The sequence below is a fragment of the Phalacrocorax carbo genome, chromosome 2 (genome assembly GCF_963921805.1).
Source record: "Phalacrocorax carbo chromosome 2, bPhaCar2.1, whole genome shotgun sequence".
NCBI lineage: Eukaryota > Metazoa > Chordata > Aves > Suliformes > Phalacrocoracidae > Phalacrocorax > Phalacrocorax carbo.
The window spans coordinates 123,108,641-123,135,722 of NC_087514.1; the positions used below are offsets into that span (position 1 = coordinate 123,108,641).

Below are 27,082 nucleotides of genomic sequence, written 5' to 3' on the forward strand. Positions count from 1 at the left end.
CCTCCCTCCCGAGGCGAGGACCGGGCACCGCTGCCGGGCCCCGCAGCGGCGGCGTGCTTTGCGAGGGAGCTCAAGGTCGAACGGGCCCTTCTCCCCACGAGTTGCAAAGTGTCCAGCTCAGTGCTGTCATTTAGGGCATGGGGGCTTCCCAGAGCTCCTCCTTGCATCCATATCCCTGTCCTTATCGATGCCGCTGCAGCCTGTTTCCTCCTCTGCAGAAGTGCTATCTGAAAGATGGATGTAACTCCCGGATGAACTGAAGCAGGGGGCAGGGGAGGTTGAAGTCAGGGTAATAACAGGAAACGTTCACACAGACTAGCTGGGCACTCAGCTTGCAGATGTTGAAGCTGACTGTGACAACTTGTCACCTGTCTCTGTTTTTGCATTTTGCTCTCAAATGGGCTGGACACACATCACTTGGTCCAAAATGCTGCCTGTGCGACACAGATGAAGTTCATCTCCATTCCACTCTGAAGCAGGTTTAGCTTTTACCAGCGATTTTGCCTTTTCCAGAAGGGAGAAATTGTCCATAGGATTCAGGGAGTAGGACCACACCAGTGATGCCAGATTTGCATGGCCCAGACAGAGACTATAAGAACAACCAGACTTTCAACCCGAATAAGGCCTGAGCTTTCTGCCAATATAAATCCAGCCGTTACATAGCCAGCAGTTGTCTTGAGACTCATTTTTGGTTCACAGACTCTTCCTTCCTCTCTGAGTTAATTGGCTGGGCATTGTTGAAAGGTAAACTGATACACATGGGGATAACTTGAGAGTGCCTGTTGAAATTTTTGTGATTCACTTTCTTCTTGATTACAGCACTAGTTAGAGGTACAGATTTGGGCATTTTAGAAAAAGGGCTAAGCTCTCAGGGGGAATATATGTAATCATGTGCTGAATGTCCCAGATCAACTCCGTATGAATTTGGAAATGTTTGCATAATGCATTTAATTGGCCTATAAGAGACATAAAAAATCTCATTGTGATTTTATGTAAATTTAGTTTTAAAAACTCCCTAAATGCATATTTTCACAGTGCAGTTCCAGTTTATGGTACAAATTCTCATAAACCTCTCCAAAAGCATTTTCTTCTCCCTCACCCCCTTTAAATACAGTCAAGATTCATTCAGTCACCATCTTCCAGAGGTAAGAAAAATGTTGGACTTCCCTTTCAGCACAGACTGGAGCATTCTTATCAGTTCCTGTGCACCAGCTCTGTGCTAGAAGCTGGTTGTGTTTTCAGTAATCCACTTAAACGAAAGCATTTCTCATCCCCCATCAGTGTATACTGTATGCTGTATACAAGTCTCTCTCCTTTGTAGTTGGCAAGTTGCAGGTGCCAAAGAGTTGCTGTTTGCTTAGAAAGTTGGCTGTGTATACTGAACTGTCTTAGTTTTTGGTGACCAACTTTCAATATGAAAAGAATCTTAAAAGCCATTAAATACAGATTTAATGTTACTATTCAATCCTGTCACAATCCAGGCATGACTTGGCAAGCTGGCCTCCACCTCACTTGCATCTCTCTCCCTCGCATGAGCACCATGGCTCTTCTCCTACATGGGCACCTTCTGACCAGCCTGTATCACTTGGGGTCTGGGAGTAGCAGATGGGCTTGCAGGAGATGGAGGTCTTGGGGAGGGCTGTACTCATGTCCCCAGTAGTCTCACATCCCTGTATGCGGCCTGGCATCACAGCCCCTCTCTCCCATGTGAGGTGGTACGGTGCCTGTTACCCAGTAAGCGAGGAGTCTACTACAGTGGCTTTCAGAAGCCTGGTATTTCCTGATAAGCATTGGTTTTATTTCCACAGACTCATCATGCACTGAGGATTGTGCTACAGCTTCCCTTTGGATGTTCAGAGAGCCCATGAGAGTGGTAGGTGCTACTAGAAAGCTTTTGAGGGGAAGGAATATATCTAGCCTGGATATCCTCAGTGGAGGAGTAACTTTGTCACCAAAAGTCAATGTGGAAGTTGAAGTAAACTCCAATTTGGTTCACAGATTTGTCCCAGACAGGCTTATTAACAAAAGCTTACGTCCTGCCTTTTTGAGTACTATAAGCCTCCCTGTTAGGGCCCAAATGCAGCTTAATCAGGATTTCCTGGACAAGCAAAATATATAAAACAAGACTAAGCTGGTCATTTCTTTCCATTTCCTTGTTCATAGTTCCCAGTTCCCTATTTGCAGATGGCAGTTTATTACTTACTTCTAGACTGAAACTGTGAATATTTAACCTCAGCCTGACTGAGGTAAGAAAAAGCCCGCTTCAAAGAGCCGCAGATTAAAGCTGTAAATAATTAACTCCAGCCTGACAGGGTAAGGAAGGGTCAACTAATTTCAGTTCACTACTCAGAAAGGCCAAATATTAAATTTAAAATAAAAAAAATATTAAAGCACAGAATATTGTGTTTTCTTTCTGAGCCTTAAAAAAAAGATACCCGGAACACAAACCAGATAGTACCTCATGTACTCAGGGTCTCCTAGTGAAGACAAGCTAAGTGCTTTTTGCTGCAGTTTTTAAGTACAGCTTTTTAAAACAGACCATAAAAATTACTGAGTACAAATGATCTCTCTTTAGTATTCCAACCATTTCTTAGCTTGCAGTATCATATTTCTGTCAAAATCCCATGCGATCTACATCATTATTCTCATATGAAGAACCCTTTCAAGCTTCCACAAAACTTGCATTGTTACTAAAAACTGTCGTTTCCCTGTATGCAACATACGCTTTTAACTCAATATCATTCAACCCACTGCCAAGAACTGCTGATGTGCCCAGTAAAGCCATTATTTTCATTAGTTTATTAGCTCCAGTGATGCTTTAAGAATCCCACAATAGGCTATTTCCCAGATCCACTGACTTAGATTAAAATAAGACCTATACAGCTGCACTAACACAACATAATGCTCATGTCTATATAAAGCTGATGTATGTGGCTTAGGGTGAAGACATCTCACCTTGCCTTATCTGTCTAAAAGTTAGCCTCAGAGGGAGGTTCCAGGAGATGGCTGAAACAACCTAGCACCTTTGCTGCCATCTAAAGGAGCAGTCTCATTTTTTTGACTGTAGTGGGCGAGTGCCAGATCAGGTTCGAGGACCAAAGGATGGAGGACAAAGGCTGGATGAACAGAACTGCCATTACGGTGGCAGCAAGGTATTAGGTCACCTACATTCCCTCAGTCATCAAAGGATGGAGAGGGGTCTAGATATTTTAAAAACCTCTAGACACATAAGCTGACAACAGAGAGCACAGTTAGCCCGGGCATCTGCATTTTAGGTATCTGATGTTAGATGACATGAATCCTAAAGAAAATATTATTTGAATTGTATACATCACATAATCTAAGCTATAAGATGCTTTACTGACTGGCAATCATTGGAATTAATGCCTGTGATTTTTGTTTGGAATGAAACAAGGCAATCGGACACATAGTATGCTGATATTGCCCTGACAAAACTATTAATGGCATAACTCGAATAAGCAGTTTGACCAAAATAAAACCATTGATGACTGAATAAGTTTTGTCATAACCACTTTCAAAAGAAAAGTAGGAAATCTGCTTTGAAAAGTTGACACGTCCCGTTTTGATGTTTTTGGTATGATACAGTTCAGTTTTTGTTTTGAAGCAGCCAATTAGTTTTGAAATTTTTTTGTTCTCTCCATATTATCTATAAAAACAAAACATGCAACACTTTGATTTCACTGCAGTGAAGGAAGAGGTTTATTCTCACGGAAATTTTGGCATTTCAGTTCAAATCAAAGTCAAATTTTGTAACCCTGTATTATTTGCAACCCAAAACTTCTGTTCCCTGCAGCTCTTTGTTCACAAAGGTGACATTGGCCTGGTAATTTTCAAACTGAGGGTGCTTGGCATGAAGTACTGGCCTTTCAGCATTCTTGATGAAAGCTCTGCCTGTCTTGTGCATCATTCACTGAAGAACACATAGTCCTCTTTGGAGTAGTGTTAAACTGATGTGCCTTGTATCACAGCATGCATCGTATCTCTCTCTTAATTTAGGTTATCATAGGGCACAGAATTACAGCTACTAATAAATGCAGTTTTATTCTTTTGCATAATCACTGGTTTCAACTTGTTACTAATAATTTGCACCATTATGAGAACACATGCAGCCTCCAGCAAGGACATTTACAAAAGGTTACATTCATTGCAAAATGTTTTGAAAGACGCATAAAAAGTGTTTGGACTTAACAAAGCATTATGCTTATCTCCCAGATATAATCAAATTAAAACATCTGTTGTGTGTAATCATCCGTCAGAAGGAGGCAATCAGCTTGTTATCAACTCCTGCATACATCAGAGGCAACAAGAATAATGTTATCTTCAAGATTTATCTTAGTAATATTTTCTGTACAAATCTCCTGAATGACACTTGGCAAAATAAAGTTTTGAAATATTATTCAAATTAGCTCTAGACTCTCAGGGCACTGCTGTTCACATAATCTCTGATTTAGGTATAATGCAAATCAACCATTTTTAAGCTTCACTGAATTGGCTTGTTCTGTGTTTACTGTGTATGTATAAATACCCCCGATAGTGAAAGCAGAAGTATTTTAGTGTCAGAAGAGAGGCTGTTCTTGCAGTGCTTCTGGCCCTGCCAGAAGCAGGAAGCACTGTTAACCTCACTACACAACCTTTTACATGAAGAATTCCATTCTATTTTTCCAAAAGCAAAGGACTTTTGGAGAATTTTATACGTTTTTCTTCAGTTTCTTGTACTTCTCACAATGGATGTCTGAGCTGGGGAAAAACCTTGCACATTTCCATAAGCATGTTCTATCTTTTGTCTTAACTCTTTTACATGTACAAAGAACTAGTAAAACTAAGTCTAGATGAAGTGGCATTTTGAAAAGACATGGAACCAAATTATTACAGATATACTTCAGAGATAATTTAAGTTGGTCAAAAATATAGTTACTTGTGGAAGCTGTCTCCTTTACCACATAATTTGTAGTATTTATTATCATCAAAGCATGTTATTTTAGGCTCTTCATTAGAAAGAATTTGAACATTGGATGCCAAGCCTCAGAAAGTATCTGAAGCTATCAAAGAACCTAAGTAGCATAACACAGAGGCCCTTCTGTTTCATTTTTCCCACTGGAACAGAAGGCAGTTGTGAGTCTATGATAGAGTATATCCCTAAATCTAATCTGAAACAATCCCAATACTTCAACCGCAAAGCCCCAGAACTGAGGAAAGTATCCTCCCGCCCCACCAAGCAGAAGATCATGTCTGTGTTGTTCAGGAATGCAGAACACTGATGATGTTAAACTGACTCATTTGACCAGGATCTTTAAACAAATTTATTTGCAATAGCACAGCTGTTCCTCTCAGGAAGGAAATGCATGGTTCCATAATTTTTATCTGCAAGGCAACTTTATGATCTGTGGTCACAGAAGGTGGCTACTGTGCTTTAGAGGTCAGAAGCAAGCAGTACAGAAGGATCCAGAATGCCTGGGAGTTGGATGTTGTTCCAACAGAGCTGACCCTGGAACAAATGGGCTAACCATAGCTTGCAAATAACTCAGCTACATAATTCAACTTTGCTATTCTCCTTTTCTGTGTCTGAGACTGTCACCAAACTAGCCTGTGAGCCCCATTTTCAGGCTGTGCACATACCACAGTCCCCCACATCTTCCAGCTGGTACGATATCTCTCCAGCTGGAAGACACTTTCCATCCAATCCTACTAGCCCCGACTGTTGGGCAGGCATTTCTCTTCAGAGCTCAGGCCAGACTAGCTGGGCTACCCTCAATAGTTTCAATTCTGCTGGAGCTGTTTAATACAGGGCAGTGAAAACTACACAGAGCTCACCTGAAACTCTAAATAGGTGTGAAGGATACCAACTCAGTCTGGTAGATTGGGACAAGCCTTGGGGGCATTTGAAGACTTCTGCAAGGATTAGGGAGAGCCTGTTAATCCACAGCCTCAGTGGTATTCAAGGCTCTCTGCATCAATGTATCAATATAAGGGCTATTAGAGAAAGCTTTAGTGCAATTTACACCTATTTTATTATCCTTTTACAATATTAAAGTGTTATAAATAGTCCTTAATGTAACTGAGAATTAGATGCTTTGCAGTTAATAAAAGATGCATGATTGACTCCACTGTCTAGGGAGAAAAAACTCTATGCGTTTTCTGTTGGTTTGGCAGTTCTGGAGTGTCAATTCCCCAGGTTCTATCTCCAGATACTGACTGCAGTGAGGGAACAAACGAGCATTGCTAATTTAAAGTCAGTCTTCCCTTCTATACAAAACTTTTCTCACTCAGCTTTGCTCTGTCTGTAAGAACATTTTTATGTCTCTGGTGACCTGTGGCTGGAGAAAGTGATTTGATAATTCTCCTGCTTCCTGCAAATCAAGATGCAATTGAGACTGATGAGGGATGAAAGTGTGAGTATTTGTTGTCTCTTTACATGCTTTGAAGTATTGATAAGGACACATCTTGTCCAGTGCTACCACTGTTTTCTCTCTGACTCATGCAGTGGCTGGAGCCACCCTGTCCTGACGGACCGCTGCCTATCTAATATGAAAACTGAATAGAAATTAAGGAGTTTGTAAGCTTTACGGTGAAGTAAAAAAGACAGCCAGGCAACAGGGTGGGATGTTGTACAGAAAAGCATAGTGATGCTCATTAGTGAGTGAAGAGATCATGTTGAAGTCATCCTGAATTTTCTGAAGAGCTTTTATAGCACTTACTATTTGATGCATGTATTTGCTTGCCATAAATATTAGCCTGGTTTTCATCTCTACCTTTCCTTGATGATTCCTTACTGTGATTCAAAAATATGAAAAGACTGAAAAATCAACTTTAGTAATCTCCATCACAAATGAAAAGTAATTTACAGCTGCCTGCATGATGCTACTCTTCCATGATTTCAATGTTTTTCCTTTAAAGGGCATGCTGTTCTGAATTGGCATGTCTGTCTTTTCTTCATTTTGTTGCCTTTTGCCTCCTTTCCTTGGGTTCCTTTCCCTTATTTCTCTTATTCTCTAATATATCTTTCCTTCTTTTGTTTCAGTTTATTTGTTCTGAGTGTTTTAATCTATCCCCACTGACTTTTCCTCTGGGTGTCAATTAGAGACTGCTATTTTAAAACAAACCCTTCTTTAAACATCTTTGTAATTATTGCTGTTTCAAAGTATGGTACTGTTAGACTTAACAAACTGCTTGTTCAAAAGTATGTCTGCTTGTATGTTTGTGTGTGCACGTTAACATTTCATTCAGAAGATATTCCTGACTATTAGTTTCACAGCTAGCAACAACACCACTCAGTTAATTTGTCAGTAGTAAAACTTCTGGGTCTAATATAGTGTCCTTTGGTCAAATCCTGGACTGAAGGGCATTGTGAAATGGGAGTGGCATAATATATGTTACAGCTCTTTTATTTGACCTGTTAACCACAAAGAAGAGTCCCAGCCCAGGCTGGTCTCCATTCCATTACTGCCTTCAACAGTTCCTTCTAGCTATTCTTGGATGTGCTCATAAGCTGATATGTAAAGCCCTCCAAAAAGCCATGGCACCAAGGTCTAATTTTTCTACCAGTGCAATTGTGCATGTGTGTGGTGCTGGCAGAGTGTGGCTGAACTGGGGTTGGCATTGCAGAATAAACTTGGCCTCCTGTACAGAACCTGTTTCCATTCCTCTCTGGTCTGCTCATGAAGCTTAGTGGCATATTGGGGAGTATAGATCCTATTTTCACTTCAAAAATGAGCTTAATTTGCAGCAACGGCAGAAATTGACTCATGTGAGTGCTGAACATCTGGTGCTGCCCCACAGTTTGCCCTGGCTGTGAGATCTTCCACCCTTCCCAGGGACTGGATCATTAGCTCAGATGAATGCTGCACCAAGACACACTCTCCTTGGGAGACCCAGAGGGGACAAAATAGATTAGGCTAACTTATACACTCAGATCCACATTCAAAGAGCCTATGCTGACTGCAGTGAAGATTTATCTTCCATGTTACTAAACTGGAAGCTAAAACACCAGCAGACTTTTGTCATAACCCAGAGCTGTAGCTGTATGTTTCAGTCTCACAGCATCTCCTTTCTGTCCTGCTCTCTCCCCTGCCATCAGTGCATTCTCTCACCTGCTCCTTCCAGTTCCCAAGTCCTCTCTTCCAGTCTCCCTGCTGCTATTTCTAGCCTCTCTGAGTTCCTGCCAGCTATCACTGCCTGTTCAGCCCACTCAGCTCACTGCCCGTCTTGCTGGACAACAGCCCCGGCTAGCACGGTTTGACATACTTGCTTTGGGTTGCTGTGCCCCTTGAATGAATGCTGGGGTAGGTGTCCCTGCCCGTCCTGTATGGATCACCCTCCACGGCTCTTGTGGAAGATTTTATGTGGTATTTCATGTAAAGTTTCTTAAAACCAATAAAGATTCCAGGAAAAAAAAAAAGCAAGCTAAAACACCTACTAGGTCATTGTTGAATTTCTTTCCTTGCTTAGCTGCAGCAGGCAAAAGAATTTAAAAGGTAGATATGAACTGAATTGCCTTTAATACTGGGAGTGAAGTTTGCTGGTGCACCAGTCATATCATTGACAATAGGCTTTTCATTACTGCCTTTCTACACCAAATACATTGAGTAAGTGCTGTTTTGTACTCTTTAAGAACTTGGATATCTAGATTTTGCTAATTGATTAGTTTTGATGTTGCTCATCCTCTTGGGTGTCAGTGAGAACAAGAAGAACCTGGCAAAGAACAAATTTACACAAACAGCTTAAGTATCGTTCCTGTCCTTCCCCATACCAAGCCAATCATTTAATAGTACACAGTCTCCAAAACTCTTCAGTCATGCAGAACATCTCCTGAAAGTCACAGTTCCTTCCATGTGCCATGACAAATGGGGCCAGCTGCAGTCATATTGCGTGATACAGCTGGAGCATGGAGCCAAGCTCTGTTGCTTTCCTGTTTTCTGCTTACTGTCCACCCACCTCATGGCAGAGGAAGCCATGCCTTTGAAGGGGCTTCACTGGCAACCAGAAGGCAGGCAGCTAATGGAAGTGATGAAGGGAGCAAGGTACCATTTTGCCTGTTCTACACAGACAAGTAGACCTTCACCTCACTGAACTGCAGTCAAGCAGCCATAGGTGTAACTCATAATCTTCAACTGGAGACAATGGCCGGAGATAGCCACTAGGAGGACCTCAGTCTTTTTTCCCCTACTATTTTTTGCAAAATACTTTTTTTTTTTTTTTTGCATTGGAATAGACCACTCAAGCTACAAATTATCACAGTTTCACCATGCATGCTGACAGCCTGCACCTCTCTCCAGGGAGCCATATGAGCTTTCTAAGAATCAGAGGAAACCCAATGATTCTCATAGACTAAGAGACACACCACTCTCTGTGAAGTGCTTGACGATCCTCAGCTGGTATGCTTGGTGGAGAAAAAGACCCCTGGGAAACACAGGTAAGTTTCTTTTCTCATGAGTGATCGTTATGACCTAAAATCATAGCCCCTTTTCTAGCAGCAGTGAGCAGATGTTTAGACAAGGTTATACACCTATTCTTAGTTCTGTTGTTGACTTTTGTGTGTGGAACATGAAGGGACAAGATGGGGGATAACTGCGTGGACATGTTTTCTCATGTGTGATGTGGAAGTAATAATTACTGCCCCACAATGTGGATGAGACATATATTAGGGTATATAAGGCATACTTTGCTTCCCAGGTGAAAAGCACCATAAATGATATATGTACTTCATAACTCTAGTATGTTTTCTTCTACGTGGCCTTTCAGGTGCAAACATCATTCTCTTTGCAGTGTTCATGCTGATGACTCTTAAGAAGACATCTGCAGTATCAAATGTGATTCATCTGGGGCTTGCTAACATCACCACCTACTACTTTTAACTCAGTGCCAATCATAGACCAGCAACACGAGCTTCCAGGTGTGAAAGAAGTGGTGACAACTGCGAACTGGCAGGTGCTGATAGAGTGCGTAAGCCAATATACGATAAGCAGGAACCAGTGTGAACTTTAGTTTCAAAGCCTAACACGTATTTTGCAAAGGCTGCATTTGCAGCCCTAGACAGGAATTAGAGGTTGTTTTGCAGCAGCTACAGAATAACCTTCTGCTATTGTGCTACAAAGGATGCACACCACTTTCAGCTTTTGCAAGCCAGTTTACCGCAGAGACTTCCTTGTGGGCTTAACCCTGCCGTGTCGATACTATTGTACACAGGCAGCTAGGCTGCTCAGAGTACACAACTGGTGGGGGGCTTTCTGCCTCCTTTTACAGCAGACAGCCACTTCTGCCCTTCATCTACACCATTTTTGGAGATGGGGCCCAAGTAGTGAAGTCTGAATCTGGATCCAAACACTATTTTCTTCAGCATTCACAGGAGATCTCATGCTAGGTTTGGGCTTACTCTGTTCAGATCAAAGCCCAGCTGCAAAGCTTGTCTTCCAACCAAAGCTTCCTCAAAGCTTTGAGGTCTAGGGCTGTAGTTCTGGTTTAGCTCTATTTCCAGCTATTTTTGAAAACTCTATATGTAGAAAATTTAAGGTCAGACCTTTGTCCCATTGAAATCAGTAGAGTCTTGCTTTCTTGACACTGATTTTAAAAAGGGATTTAGGTCAATTAGGTAAGATTAATGCCAGCTGGAGTTTTCAGGAATTATTCCTACATGCCTAACATTTTGTTTCCAGTCAGACACCTTAGGTCTGTAGATATTTCCATTTGGTGATCACATTTTATTTCTTTAGACACAAGGTCTTTTCTAATTAGTACTAACCCAACAAACATGTCCAAAAAAAAGTCCTTGTTTGGTTTGACCTCATACACACTAATAGTTGTTTCTGGAATGGTGGGTTGTTTCCTCTAACAGATTTAGCACTGAGATAAGATAACAGATGAGAGTGGACCGCCAAGCCATTACAAGGCAATGATTTTTATGTTTCTGCTGTTGTGTAAAGCCTAGGTCCAACCCAAGCGGGTAAGAGCTAATGGTGTGCTGAATGGCTCAGAACAGTGGTTGTCCAAAGGAGAGGACAACAATGTACACAGAGCACAGGGCTGAGTCCCCAGGCTCTCACAGGGAGTTTTTAAGAAAAGTTTTTGCTCTTAGCTCTATGTTGGAAAGGGTTTTGGAAAACATCTTGCTCCAGGAAAAAGAGTCTTTCTAAAGCGTATGTTATTAGTTATCTTTGTTTGTTTGTAACAAAATTAAAATTGAATGGTTTGTGCTCACTGAGCAGCACAGAAACACAGTTGGCTTGAAATGAAATGAGCTCAACTTGAACATGCTCAGCTTCAGATACACGTTAAACAATTTCCTGGTAAAAGTGTGATAAAGATTATTTGTATAAACAGTCGCTTCTCCAGCCGTGTAGAAAGAAATGCTATCAGTAGCAGGGGGTGGCTGTGGTCACTGTTAAGCAGCCTCAGTGGCCTCTGATTTCTAACCTAGCACTCCTCCACAAAGCTGTACAGTGCTCCTGAGCTGTTGTCAGCCAGTGGTTTCTGTTCAGAGTCTGTGTGAAACTTCACTGTGTCAGATGAAGGAAATCTTCATGTATCTGAATTTCATTTCAGAGGCCTGATAATGACAGCTGGTTAAGTGTTTAAAAAAGCAGCAAGAGAAAAAGACTCCATCAGACTTTAGAGATCAGAACAGAGCCCTGGGAAAATCTGCAGATGCAGCAGCACCTGTCATGTCATGCTACTGTGCATGTAGGTTAGGCTGTGTAAGGAAGGAAAGGGGAAGAAATTAATGCAGTTTCCTATGGTCATCTCTAAGCTCTGTTTCTGTTACTCCTACCATGTGAGTATAGACAAGAGATTTAAGATTTAAACACATAAAAAAAATTGTTCTGTGAGGAATAAGATAGTAAATGACCACGTCACTGGACAGTAAGACACTTGGAATACTTCACATTTATGAAAGGGGCAGGGAGCATTTTTGAAGGAGTAATCCACACAGCACAACAGCACTGTGAGGCTCACATAACTATGTGGGATGCTCTCCAGCAATTGGGAAGTGAGCAAAGAAGTACCTGGATAAAGTGAAGGACGTTGTTACCAAGGTCATGTTTTTAACTCTTTCCACTTACTGGCTTTTCTATAAGCAGAAGTTCCTTAGCACTGTGAAATGCTTCAGGCTTTTATCTAGAAAACAGCTTCATTACAATACATGCACAAGTCCTTAAATAAGGGAAGAATCAAATTCTGTAAGAAACCATGATGGTGGATTTTTCCCTCAAGAAACAGCAGCACACCCCTGTGCAACCCTTCCAGAGCCATCAGGACAGCCCTGTAGGCAACCTCTGCAGAACCACCTCCAGCACCACAAGGCAGAGGGAAAGGTGAGCCCTTTCCAGTCAGTGAAGCTTGTTCTTCAGTTGTACGTTGCCTTTTCTAGGAGTGTTAGTGTCTCTACATCTTCTACTGCAAAAAGACTGTTCAGGCTGATGGCAATGCTTCAGTATGGGTATGCGTACAATTCATGGAAAAATCTTTCTTTACCTTAAAATTGAAAGAAAAAAAAAGGCAGATTTTAAAGTTCTGTGAGCTGCTGGATATTTGGGAACAAGCTGATATTTAGCTTATTTTTTCTTTCACAAGCCACAACTTGTCCAGCCTTTTACTTAGTACGTCTTTTCTTTCCTGTACTGTACCCTCCAAATGTGCTTTAAAACTCTTAGTTTCTTTCAGTAAAGTAAGTTCAGGCAAAATAATCTGCAATAGAATTGTTTTAATTAGGTAGAGAGTTGTTGGAGAGACTGCCAAGGGAAATGAGGGAAAAAGTCCCACCCCTTTTTAACTGGGTGGAAAGATGTTCTTGGAGAGTTATGTGCTGAGAATTCATTTGTAGCATAATGTTTTGGCACTGTACAATATTTTGTTTGATTGCTGTGGCAGCAGACTTACCTACAATGGTTTCACAGAGAGGTTAAAGCCAGGAAAGCAAATTTTACTGGTGAGAACTAGAAAGAAATGGCTCATCAGTGACAACAAGCAGTTTTTCAAGGACTACCAGTTTACAAACACAGATTAGCAGAATTAGCAGGAGTTTTTGCAACAGTGCCATCTGGCCTTACTTTGGAGAAGAGTGCTGTACACATATGACTTGTTCAGATGGAGCACTGCACAAATGCATTTTTTAAAACTGACTGATATTTGTAATAAGGTTAGTGTTCAAGCTCAGGCACCTTTGCAGCTTGCTTAGTAGAGTTCCACAGGTGCTGGGGTCTTCCTCTGAGCTGTGGCAAAGAATAAAACATGGGCAGTCAAATTCAAAGGTGTCCAACCTTCTTCCTTGAACAAACCATGCCTTGCTCAGAGGTTCTTGAATCGTAATCAGGATCAAAGAGATCAAATCAGTGTCTTGAGATATCTGTGGATTTATTTGTCTTTGCTAATGCCAATCTACATTGGACAATCAGGATTCAGTCTGGAATTCATCCTTCTGGAAAGGGTAAAGGCATTAGTGCTCCCTTAGCTCAACTAGCAAGGTGCTGCTTTTAATACTAAAGCAAAATACTAAACCTTTTTCCAGGAACTGTAACCATTTTACTGTTATTTACTCTGGGCAATTTTGTAATTTCTAGTATCAGCAATCCTAAACTACTGAAGTCTTGCCAGGTAGCAAGAACTCTTACACTGGGAGCATAAGCAATTCATATTGCTCAGCTGATCAGGAATGTTGTTTTCCTTCAGTGCAAGCTACAGCCGTTGGATCCATGCATTTGTTTGTTTTTTGTGACACCCCTGAGAAATTATTCCTCTGTGTTGCTGTTCCACATAGGAAAGAAAACAGGGAAGCAGCAAATATAGCAGGTTTCCCTGAGCTGAAGAAGTTGCAGAATAAACATTCTTTACGATTTCACTAAGATGATCTGTTGAATCAACCAGCTTAGTCCCATATTCCCCAGGAGTTCCCCTTATCTGTGACATCAGAAAGGACAGATTTGGTGAAGACTTTTAAAGAAATTTAAATAAATACATGTTTTGTATGCTTTGAAAGGGAACGGTATTTCATTCCTAAGCATCTTCCATTAAAACATTTTTAAAATATTTAGAATTTTGTCAAGCTTTTATCTTCCTGGTTTTACTGCCACTCTTCTTCCCTCTGCACAACCCATTTTGCCCTTGAAATGACAGAATGGAGGAATACTTAGAAAAACACTAAAGTTCAATTTCAGGCTGCCCTGAAGAATATTCTCCAGATTTGAATGGAAAAAGAATATAATTTACAAAATAAAGCAACTTTCTCATTAAAGAAAACATGCAATTTATTTTTTCATTCACATTAACTTTTTAGGTTTCAGAAGCACTGGCAATAACTAAGGTGACTGTTATTACCATCCTGCTATAAAGAACACAGCAGCTTTTGTGGCAGGGTTCAAAAGATTAATCAGAACAGCTGAAGATAGAAAGAATGGCATAAGTAACCGTAAACGACTTGCCACATTAGCTTGTTTTCTTAAGTTATTTTTCTTGTTGATATTTTCCACATCCAATAGAAGTCATTGTATGTAAATGAAAAAGTATGGCCAGTGGTTGGATTTTAAGAGCTTACAAAGCGTTGGAAGTGCTGTATATTCCTACCTGCAGAGACTGAAGAACTGGTATTTCCTTGTTCTCATCAGAGCTTTCTCATCAATTATTAGCATTAACTGTTACAAAGACATACAAGTGAGATCAGGACATCGGTGCTAGCTATTGTACAAAAATAAATGTAAGTACCATGAAAGTACAGGTATCATCCCGAAGGGTTGTAGTCTTACAAGGCTAGATGAATGGTGAGGGACAGAATGATATGTCCATGGTCATACATTAGCTGTATTCTAACAATCTCCAAGGTCTCTACAGAAAGATGGTGATGGGGGAGAGTGTTCTGTGCTAAGCAAAATACAAAACTAAAATGAATTATTTGAGTTAAACAAATGCTGTATCTCCATGGACACTGTTCGATAGTTTTATTCCTGGTTTATGTTGTTATAGATTAATTTAGAGTGGGAAGTCACCTTCACAAGTAGGAGAGGGCCACCTAGAAAAAGCCTGAGAAGTCTCCATTGGTTACCCTCATCTCGAGAAAATACCAGGGAAAAAAAATCACACATAACCAATGACTAGAAGCTTAAAAAGATGCCTTTGAATTTAAATACTTTCTTTTAAAAATTGTGAGGATGACAGATCATTGGATAAACTGTTGCAGGCAGTAATTGAGTCTGTATTTCTTGATGTTTTTAGATTGAGAAAATAGAAGTTGCAACTAAATACAAGTTACTGGAGTAAGTTAGAATAAAAAAATGTGGGTCAGACTAAACCAACTAATCTTTTCCAGGCATCTCTGAAAGAGTGCGAGAATAGTGGGAAAAGTGTGGGCAGCAGCTCTGTCTGTCAAGCTCCAGCTGCTTCTTCTCACTGGCTGTGAGATCAGGGCAGAGCACTTCTCTAATCCATGGCTACTAGGAAAGTGAGGTTCTTCAGCTTTCTTGGTTTGAACTAATCTTTCCTCCCCTCTGAGCTTACCTGCCATTTGTACCAGGCTCTTTGTACTTGTATAAATTTGAATTTCTTGTAGAAATTCCTCCAGGTATGGCAGAAAGGAAGAGCCATGGCTTCAGCCTCATGGGGTCTGTCTTGGGACAAACAACTTCAGTCTGGCAGGGATGTAGTAATTTGTGTAATTTTAATTAAATAACCTCATACCAAATGCCTTGTCTAAACTCTCTGGGCTGCCCATTTTCTGCAGCAATAATCCCTATGAATGGGAAAACGGCTCTTCCCATGAATGGCTCACACAAGTAATGACTGTGCTGCATGTGCCTGCCTGCTTACCCAGTTTTTCTACAACACTGGCAGTTTGAAATGATTATTTCTTTTTTTCTTGCAGCTGTGACATACATGAAATAGAGCAAATCATTCATTTAATCATAGGGTCATAGAATAGCCCAGGTTGGAAGGGACCTCAAAAGGTCATCTGGCCCAACCTTTAAATTAAAATTAAAATTAAGATTGCTATGGTGAGTGTCCACTGTGATAACATGGAAATGCAGTTGGTAATTTTCATCTAATGATATAGATCACTAAATGCACAGCATGAAAAACAGGCCCTACTCCAAAACATTGACAGTCATACATAAATACATATTTTCTACAAGACTTTACTTGGTCTACTTTGTGAACTAACTACGTACATCAGATGTTGAGTTTAGGCAGTGAGGTTGTCCCAAAGCATAGCAAGGCTTTGTTTTGCCAATTTATGTCCCTTAGCCAGAAAAATAATGCAGCCAGAATGGTGATGGAAAGGGAAACTGGGGGAGAGCTTTATAGAAATACAACTACTCTCTTGCTATATGAACAACAAAGGCAACAACCCCTGATTGGTGTGAAGGAACTTTTACTCCTCCTCTCCACAGAAATCTGTGTCAGCTACAAATTTCCAGCTGGCTTGCTGTCGTATGAATTTCAGTCAGGTCTATTGCTCAGTTTGCTGCTGATACACCAGAAGGCTGTGTTGCCCTTCAGTGAGACCTGGACAGGCTGGAGAGCTGGGCCGAGGGCAACCTCATGAAATTCAACGAAAGCAAGTGTAAGGTCCTGCACCTGGGGAGGAACAACCCCATGCACCAGTACAGGCTGGGGGTTGACCCTCTGGAAAGCAGTTCTGCTGAGAAGGACCTGGGAGTGCTGGGGGCAGCAAACTGACCCTGAGCCAGCAATGTGCCCTCGTGGCCAAGGCGGCCAAGGTGTCCTGGGGTGCATTAATAGGAGTGTGGCTGGCAGGACGAGGGAGGTTATCCTCCCCTTCTACAGCACCCTAGTGAGGCCACACCTGGAGTGCTGCATCCAGTCCTGGGATTCCCAGTTCAAGAAAGACAGGGAACTACTGGAGAGAGTCCAGCAGAGAGCTATGAAGATGATCAGGGGACTGGAGCATCTCTCATATGAGGAAAGGCTGAGACACCTGTGTTTGCTTAGCCTGAAGGAGAGAAGACTGAGAGGGGATCTTGTCAATGCTAATAAATATCTGAAGGGCAGGTGTCAAGAGGATGGGGCCGGACTCTTTTCAGTGGTGCCCAATGACAGGACAAGGGGCAATGGGCACAGGTTGGAACACAGGAAGTTCCACCTGAATCTGAGGAAAAACTTCTTTACTTTGAGGGTGACAGAGCAGTGGAACAGGCTGCCCAGGGAGGTTGTGGAGTCTCATTCTCTGGAAATATTAAAAATATTTCTGTGCACTTATGGTCCTGGGTCCCCTGCTCTAGGTGTATCAGCTCAAGCAGGGGAGTTGGACAAGACGATCTCCAGAGGTCCCTTCCAACCCCTCCATTTTGTGATTCTATTTAATTGAAAGTAGCTCTGTTTCCCAACTGGTACTTCACAACTTAGGCTCAAGCACATCCCCAAAATCTGAGTCTGGTCTATTGTGCTGGTTTTGGCTGAGAAGGGGTTAATTCTCCTCACTGTGGGGGTCGGCTACCTTTCCAGCTTCCCGCGCTCTGCCGCGTGGCGGGGGGGGGCTGGGAGGGGCAGGGCCATGGTGGGGGCGGCTGACCCCGACTGGCCAATGGCAGGTTCATTCCATACCATGTGACACCATGACCAATATATTGAGGTGGGGGCAGTTGCAGGGAGCACGGAGGCGGCGCGGCGTCGGGTCGGCGGGCGGCGCGCGGCTGCGGCGCGGGCAGTGTGTTCCGGCGGTTCGTTCCCCCTCTCCCCTCCCTTCCCCCCTCCCCCGGGGCTTTGCGCCTCTCGTTGTTCTCCTTTATATTGCATTTCTACTGTTGTTTTCTTTTAATTCTCGTTGTTCCCCTTTACATTGCATTTCTACTGTTGTTTTCTTTTAATTTTAATTATTAAACTGTTCTTATCCCAACCCACCAGCGTTACCCTTCTGATTCTCTCCCCCACCTACCGGTGGGGAGTGAGCGAGCGGCTGTGTGGGGCTGAGCTGCCGCTAAACCACGACAGTCTTTTTGGCGCCCAACGTGGGGCTCAAGGGTTGGAGATAACAACAGCTGCTGGTCACAGCACCATGTTGTCCTTTTTGCAGTTGGTGTTACAGATTGGTGTTGGTTTGTTGAGTCTGCTGTGTTCTGCTGTGATGAGTAATGTTTTGCCTACAAGATTTGTTATACAAACACTCGTTTTCAGCTTTATCTGGTATTTGGGGTTTTTGCTGAAACCGTTACTGTACTTTGGATACCACCTTGTTGAGGCAATTAGCAATTATACCTCCTCCTCTGAGAGATTTTATATGGAGGAAATACAGAATAATACCTTTGCAACTTTGTTCTATGATGTCTGTGCCTTTGTTACAACAACGTCTTTGTATCTTGAACATCCTTGGGTGGTTAAGGTGCACTTATTGTTAGTTTTTGGGCAGGTTGTTTTGGTTTTGACTAAGCAACTTAAGAATATCACCCAGAAATCTGCCCCGAGGCTTGATAGTTACGAGTGGCAGGGCATGTGGGATAGCATGGGCAAATACCTAGGGCAGTGGGCACCCCCAGTGTTTTGGAGTTTCACCCCCGAACAAGTGCAGAATCCTAAAAAACTAGTAGAATATTTGGAGAAAGTATGTTGTTACGCTGGGAACTCCAGAGAGACACAGATAACTGCAACATGCTGGGGTCTGGCCCATGCATACCGAGCCCTGCTCAACAGCATTCAACGCCCCCAGGGGGAAGAGAATGTCTCTGGATTGAAATGCAAAGTGACTGGCACTGTAGACAATCCAGCCCGGACGACAGGCACTGCAGCCACTCAAACCCCCACAACAAGTACCAGAGCTAGCTCAGAAAATAAACCCGTACCAGTATCAGTTGCCCCCATACACAAGACAAAATATTGGAAGCGGACATCAACTCGTTTAGAACGGGATGATGAAGAACCAGGGCCATCGCGGGGAGAGGAGGGAGAAGTAATAAATGAAATAGAGACCACCCGATCCCTGTCCTTAAGCGAGTTGCGAGATATGCGAAAAGATTATAGCCGTCGTTCAGGTGAGCACATTGTCACCTGGCTGCTCCGATGCTGGGATAATGGGGCCAGTAGCCTGGAACTAGAGGGAAAAGAAGCCAAACAATTGGGATCCCTTTCTGGGGAAGGGGGCGTTGACAAAGCAATAGGAAAAAAGCCACAAGCCCTCAGCCTCTGGAGGCGACTCCTGTCTGGAGTGAAGGAAAGGTATCCCTTTAAAGAAGATGTTACATATCGCCCAGGCAAATGGACAACTATGGAGAAAGGCATCCAGTATCTAAGGGAATTAGCTGTGTTTGAGGTGATTTATGGTGACCTGGATGATCAACGGTCATCCAAAGATCCAGATGAAGCCGAGTGCACACGACCCATGTGGCGGAAGTTTGTACGGAGCGCACCATCTTCGCATGCAAACTCATTGGCAGTGATGTCCTGGAAAGATGACGAGACACCAACGGTGGCAGAGGTGATAGATAGACTCCGAGATTACGACACAAATATCTCTTCCTCGCTTGTCTCTGCTGTGGAGAAACTATCCCAAGAGGTCCAGCAACTCAAAGAAGATTTGTCCTACTCCCCACCTCGACAGAGCAGTGTCTCAGCTGTTAGGAATAAGCGTCCTTTGGCTCAAAGAAGGGGATACACACCACGGGCCACCCTATGGTTCTACCTGCGTGACCACGGAGAGGACATGATGAGGTGGGATGGCAAGCCTACCTCGACCCTACAGGCACGAGTGCATGAACTGCAAGGAAGAACAGTCACTCAGGGGGGCTCTTCCAGGAAAGCTGCTGCTCCAATTTCCAGTGAACAAGTCCCCAGACAGAGGAGTAGAAGCGCAGATTTTATTTCTAAGTGTAATAGAGGGACTCCTGATTCACATTTGCAGGAAGTGAGTTGTGACTGCCATGATCAGGACTAGAGGGGCCCTGCCTCCAGCCGGGTGGAGGAAAGGGATAACCGGGCTTACTGGACTGTGTGGATCCGATGGCCTGGCACGTCCGACCCACAGGAGTATAAAGCTTTAGTGGACACCGGCGCACAGTGCACCTTAATGCCATCGAACTATATAGGGGCAGAACCCATCAGCATTGCTGGAGTGACAGGGGGATCCCAAGAGCTAACTGTATTGGAGGCCGAAGTGAGCCTAACTGGCAATGAGTGGCAGAAGCACCCCATTGTGACTGGCCCAGAGGCTCCGTGCATCCTTGGCATAGACTACCTCAGGAAAGGGTATTTCAAGGACCCAAAAGGTTACAAGTGGGCTTTTGGTGTAGCTGCCTTGGAGACGGAGGAAACTGAACAGCTGTCTACCTTGCCCGGTCTCTCAAAGGACCCTTCTGTGGTGGGGTTGCTGAAGGTCAAAGAACAACAGGTGCCAATCGCCACCACAACAGTGCACCGGCGGCAATATCGCACCAACAGAGACTCTCTGATCCCCATCCATAAACTCATTCACCAACTGAGGAGCCAAGGAGTCATCAGTAAGACCCACTCACCCTTTAACAGTCCCATATGGCCAGTCCGGAAGTCTAATGGAGAGTGGAGACTAACAGTAGACTATCGTGGCCTGAATGAAGTCACTCCACCGTTGAGTGCTGCTGTGCCAGACATGCTAGAACTTCAATACGAACTGGAGTCAAAGGCGGCCAAGTGGTATGCCACAATTGATATTGCTAATGCATTCTTCTCAATCCCTCTGGCAGCAGAGTGCAGGCCACAGTTTGCTTTCACATGGAGGGGCGTCCAGTATACCTGGAATCGACTGCCCCAGGGGTGGAAACACAGTCCTACCATTTGCCATGGACTGATTCAGACTGTACTGGAACAGGGAGAAGCTCCAGAACACCTTCAGTACATTGATGACATCATTGTGTGGGGCAGCACAGCGGAAGAAGTTTTTGAGAAAGGAGAGAAAATAGTCCAAATCCTTCTGAAAGCTGGTTTTGCCATAAAACAAAGTAAGGTGAAGGGACCTGCACGAGAAATCCAGTTCTTAGGAATCAAATGGCAAGATGGTCGTCGTCATATTCCAATGGATGTGATCAACAAAATAGCAGCCATGTCTCCACCAACTAGCAAAAAGGAAACACAAGCTTTCTTGGGCGTTGTGGGTTTTTGGAGAATGCATATTCCAAATTACAGTCTGATTGTAAGCCCTCTCTATCAAGTGACCCGGAAAAAGAATGATTTCAAATGGGGCCCTGAGCAACGACAAGCCTTTGAACAGATTAAACGAGAAATAGTCCATGCAGTAGCTCTTGGGCCAGTCCGGGCAGGACAAGATGTAAAAAATGTGCTCTACACTGCAGCCGGGGAGAATGGCCCTACCTGGAGCCTCTGGCAGAAAGCACCAGGGGAGACCCGGGGTCGACCCCTAGGGTTTTGGAGTCGGGGATACAGAGGGTCCGAAGCCCGCTATACTCCAACTGAAAAAGAGATATTGGCAGCATATGAAGGGGTTCGAGCTGCTTCAGAAGTGGTTGGTACTGAAGCACAGTTGCTCCTGGCACCCCGACTGCCAGTGCTGGGCTGGATGTTCAAAGGAAACATCCCCTCTACACACCATGCAACTGATGCTACATGGAGTAAATGGGTTGCACTGATTACCCAGCGGGCTCGAGTAGGAAACCCCAGTCGCCCAGGAATCTTGGAAGTGATTATGGACTGGCCAGAAGGCAAAGATTTTGGATTATCACCAGAGGAGGAGGTGACACGTGCTGAAGAAGCCCCACTGTATAACCAACTGCCAGAAAATGAGAAGCAATACGCCCTGTTCACTGATGGGTCCTGTCGCCTTGTGGGAAAGCACCGGAGATGGAAGGCTGCTGTATGGAGTCCTACACGACAAGTAGCAGAAACTGCTGAAGGAGAAGGTGAATCGAGCCAGTTTGCAGAGGTAAAGGCCATCCAGCTGGCCTTAGACATCGCTGAACGGGAAAAGTGGCCAGTGCTCTATCTCTATACTGACTCCTGGATGGTGGCAAATGCCTTGTGGGGCTGGCTGCAGCAATGGAAGCAAAGCAACTGGCAGCGCAGAGGCAAACCCATCTGGGCTGCCGCACTGTGGCAAGATATTGCTGCCCGGGTAGAGAACCTGGTTGTAAAGGTACGTCATGTGGATGCTCACGTTCCCAAGAGTCGGGCCACTGAAGAACATCGGAACAACCAGCAGGTAGATCAGGCTGCCAAGATTGAAGTGGCTGAGGTGGATCTGGACTGGCAGCATAAGGGTGAACTATTTCTAGCTCGGTGGGCCCATGACACCTCAGGTCATCAAGGGAGAGATGCAACATACAGGTGGGCTCGTGATTGAGGGGTGGACTTGACCATGGATATTATTGCACAGGTTATCCACGAATGTGACACATGCGCTGCAATCAAGCAAGCGAAGCGGGTAAAGCCTCTGTGGTATGGGGGACGATGGCTGAAATATAAATATGGGGAGGCCTGGCAAATTGACTATATCACACTCCCACAGACCCGCCAAGGCAAGCGCCATGTGCTTACAATGGTAGAAACAACGACTGGCTGGCTGGAAACATATCCTGTCCCCCACGCCACTGCCCGGAACACTATCCTGGGCCTTGAGAAACAAGTCCTGTGGCGACATGGCACCCCAGAGAGAATTGAGTCAGACAACGGGACTCATTTCCGAAATAGCCTCATAGACATCTGGGCCAAAGAGCATGGCATTGAGTGGGTGTATCACATCCCCTATCACGCACCAGCCTCTGGGAAAATTGAACGGTACAATGGACTGTTAAAAACTACACTGAGAGCAATGGGGGGTGGAACATTCAAGCACTGGGATACACATTTAGCAAAAGCCACGTGGTTAGTCAACACGAGGGGATCTGCCAACCGAGCTGGCCCTGCCCAGTCAGAATCCTTACGTACTGTGGAAGGGGATAGAGTCCCTGTAGTGCACACAAAAAGTATGCTGGGCAAAACAGTCTGGGTTCTTCCTGCCTCCGGCAAAGGCAAACCCATTCGTGGGATTGCTTTTGCTCGAGGACCTGGGTGCACTTGGTGGGTGATGCGGGAGGATGGAGAAATCCGATGTGTGCCTCAAGGGGATTTGATTTTGGGTGAAAACAGTCAATGAACTGAATGGCACAATGTGAACTGCTATATAATACTGTGTGTCACCTCTGTGTTGTACCAATGATATCAGAGTACGAGCCTCCCAACCCATGGAAGATCAACTATGAAACAAGCCGTGCAGCAGTGATGGAACGATGACTGACTCGGTATGCAGCGACCCAACGCCACACACCATCTCTCCCACCCGGAAAGACTGATACAACAGATGGAGCCCAGAGTCATGGACTGGATGAACTCAATGGACATTTTTAATGGACATTGTACAGGGAAGGTCCATGAACTAAGGGAATGATGTCTGTGTATTATGTTAAAGGATGGGAAGGGGAGGGGTGGTGGTTGGTATGGTTGTATTCCATCATATGGGACCTGGGCATGGTGTAAATGGTATGGAATAAGGGGTGGAGAATGTGCTGGTTTTGGCTGAGAAGGGGTTAATTCTCCTCACTGTGGGGGTCGGCTACCTTTCCAGCTTCCCGCGCTCTGCCGCGTGGCGGGGGGGGGCTGGGAGGGGCAGGGCCATGGTGGGGGCGGCTGACCCCGACTGGCCAATGGCAGGTTCATTCCATACCATGTGACACCATGACCAATATATTGAGGTGGGGGCAGTTGCAGGGAGCACGGAGGCGGCGCGGCGTCGGGTCGGCGGGCGGCGCGCGGCTGCGGCGCGGGCAGTGTGTTCCGGCGGTTCGTTCCCCCTCTCCCCTCCCTTCCCCCCTCCCCCGGGGCTTTGCGCCTCTCGTTGTTCTCCTTTATATTGCATTTCTACTGTTGTTTTCTTTTAATTCTCGTTGTTCCCCTTTACATTGCATTTCTACTGTTGTTTTCTTTTAATTTTAATTATTAAACTGTTCTTATCCCAACCCACCAGCGTTACCCTTCTGATTCTCTCCCCCACCTACCGGTGGGGAGTGAGCGAGCGGCTGTGTGGGGCTGAGCTGCCGCTAAACCACGACATCTATACAGACAGGTAAAACTTTTGGCCACTGGCCTTATAGGTCTACAAGATATTCCACAATGAAAAAGGACAGAGGCAAGCCGGTTTGCCTGTGAATTTTCCTTGTGACAGGAATACTGACTCAAGAGTGATTTATACTTTTTTGCATAGCAAAAAAGAATTTTTGCTATGCAAGTTACATACTCTTGCATGCGTTTTGAAGTCTTGGCTTCAGTGCAGTAACAGTCTGCGTATGCTCACTTCCGTCTAAGCCTTCTGCATCAGCCCCTACAGTTCTGTTCTTCCAAAGAAAAATGTGCATTTTGATGGAGTATTCCTTTCAGTTTAGTTTACTTTTATTCACATTCTTTACTATTACATGATAACCACCCTCTCTACAGTGGTTTGACTTGTACTCCCCTGGATTTAGTCACTTGTCAAAATAACATTAAACATTAAACTATTTCACTGTTTTAGCAACAAGCTCTAAATACTGCCTCCTTCCACCCACCTGTGTTTTTATTCTAAATGAAACAGTTGCCTTTACTTGACTAATTCCAACATTTTTGTTATCACATCAGAAACACAATATCTTAACAACCTCAAATTGAGTTTGAAGCAGCAGAGAACATCTCAGTATTTAAGTATTTTGAAGCAAACTCTATTCCACAGATAGCCAAGTGAATAACCACATGAACTGACTTTTGCCCTCAGGAGGTCTCACTCATGGAACTTCAGAATTCAAATTGTTTTAAAACTCAGAATACTTGAAAACCTTTATGGCCTCCCTTGAAATAAAAGTAACAGAAGCTGGAAAGAGCCCGAAGGCAAAAAAAATGAGCTACTAAGACTTAAGTCCTCAACAGAGCAAGGTACTATCTGAGTACCTTCCGCAGGACATCAAAAGCAATAGCGAAGTCCATGGTTGCCTGGATGAGACTCTTTGCATATGCTTTGTGGGATCAACATTCATTAAGTGATTTTTGGTGGGAGGAAGCTGGGAGAAAGGAGGAAGGGATTATGGAATAAAAACAGCTGTTGAATTGTGTCATATATGGTAACAAGGCCCCCCCCCCACCCCCAGTCACACAGGGAAAACTGCAATATTTCTTGAAGATGATCAGAATCCAGCAGAGCATCCCACAGCAGGATTACCTTGGCAAGAGGGGCAGACATAGCAAAGCAAAACCAGATTCATGTTGTGGGTAGTTCTCACACAGTTTTTCCTGAACCTCCTGATCTAAAGACCATCAGAGGTATGCAGCTGTCCCCGACATTTCTTTAGTTACTTTGAAATTGATGGCTAAGGCTGTAAACGGGTACTGAGAGAAAGTGGAAGCCTGCTGAGGGACTTGAGTTCAGACATACTGCACTAAAAGCACCTTACACCATGGAAAAAATCAGTAGTCACCTTCTGGATCCATTCGCAGGTTTCAGATTCCACTCCTGTTACAGGAGTTCAGGCTGGAGGTGACAACTGCATGAATCACTGGGGTGAGATGCCCATCTACAAGGAAATGACAGAGTTTCCTAGCGGGCTGAAGGTGAGAGAAAGCATTTCTAGAAATTGCTGCAAATTTGATCATGCAAGTCTAGTGAGAAGTCAGCCATAACTTTGATGAATAAGGGCTGTATATCTTTGAGGAAGGGTGGTGACAATGTTTTGGCCAGCTCTTCAAAGTGTTTCCCCTTTCCGCCAGACGCACTTCAGTCTTGCCTGGATTCAGCCTGAGCTGGCTGTTCTTCATCTAGATAGTTACCAGTAGGCATTTTCACATGGTAGAAATGATGGTGGTTGCATTGCTTGACAGTGGGTGTACAGGAAGACAAAAAAAGACAAGGTAAGCTTGAGTGGACACACTTCGCAGTAACTGTGAATTAACTTATATTAAGGCAGAATTCCCTTCCAGGTATTTTCCTAACACTCTGGCAAAATCTATAGCCATGCCATGTACTCTGAAGACTTAGCAAAAGGTGCCAACCCTCATCTCCTGGTAGGAGATAACCTGCGAGACAGAACTGAACCAGAGGTGTCAGGCTAATGGGGATTAATTTGCAGAGCCTCCTAGTGGAGACCGTCTGTATAACACCTCATGACACAGTAAGTCGGATGACACCCTTGTCTTTGGCATAGTTATGCCCACCCGGTGCTGTTGGTAGGGTTTTAACAGGCTGTGCTGGCTAAGAGAGATTTTTTTCCCCACAGTTCTGTCCCATATGAATACACATGCAAAACACTGTAGTATGAGCTTGCCTTTCAGAAGAACTGAATATCTCGAATAAATGACCAGATTTTCAAAAGCCCCAGCACCCATGCAGGAACCAGAAAGAAGCTTTCCAAACTGAATAAAACAAACCCCACTTTGGCTCCCATGAGAGCAATAGGAATCTTGGAGAGTCTGTGACTGAAAAGGCCCAAAGGAACTGAGCTCCAAGAATCTGTCCCTCCATGGGGCTGCTAAGTCCTTCCAGAATATGGCCTTCATTGCTGTGGCCCCATACTTAGGTATGGCAAAATCACCACTAGATGCATTTAGCTATTTATATGATATTGATGAAACCAGAGGATTCTCAGTTTGTAAATCTGAGACTGCCATCTGCTCAGTGTTCCTGCTTCCTGAGTGCTTGCATGCTGTTTTCTGATTCTGCCTAACACACGTTCTTGTTGCCATTGAGGTCAAGAGGAGTTTATTGTTACAGCTGGCCACAGAGATTGCACCTACAGAAGATGGTAAGTTGAGCACCCATAGTGCAAAGCTATTTCATAATGAATCAAAGAAATAAAAGTAAGGTTTAAGAATAACAAATATATGCTGGTCAGTATTTCTCTGCATTATACTACTACTGAGACAATGTGTGTGAAATAGACATAACAGCATTCAAAAGCACTAAACAAACTCTTCTTTTGCTTTAGCTGAAGATTTGAAAACTGAAAATATTGTCCCTTTTGTGAGAGGAAAAATGCTCTAGATTGGAATGTTTCAAGAAAATCTGCCCAAACTCAAACTATTCCTAAAGGCAGAGAGCAAGTCCCTGAAAAGTTTGCCCCTAAAATCACTGTGCTGATCGCACTTGCCTACT

At 43.9% G+C, this 27,082-nt stretch overlaps 1 protein-coding gene and 1 long non-coding RNA gene across 2 annotated transcripts in view; one reads left to right on the forward strand and one right to left on the reverse strand.

Moving 5' to 3' along the window:
- STT3B (STT3 oligosaccharyltransferase complex catalytic subunit B) overlaps positions 1-27,082 on the reverse strand; it is a 476,425-nt gene that overhangs the window by 378,758 nt on the left and 70,585 nt on the right. The window lies entirely within an intron of this gene.
- Positions 284-14,225, forward strand: LOC135312051 (uncharacterized). The gene is made up of 3 exons (XR_010371689.1): positions 284-1,873; positions 9,294-9,430; positions 9,784-14,225. It is a non-coding gene; the product is annotated as an uncharacterized LOC135312051 (long non-coding RNA).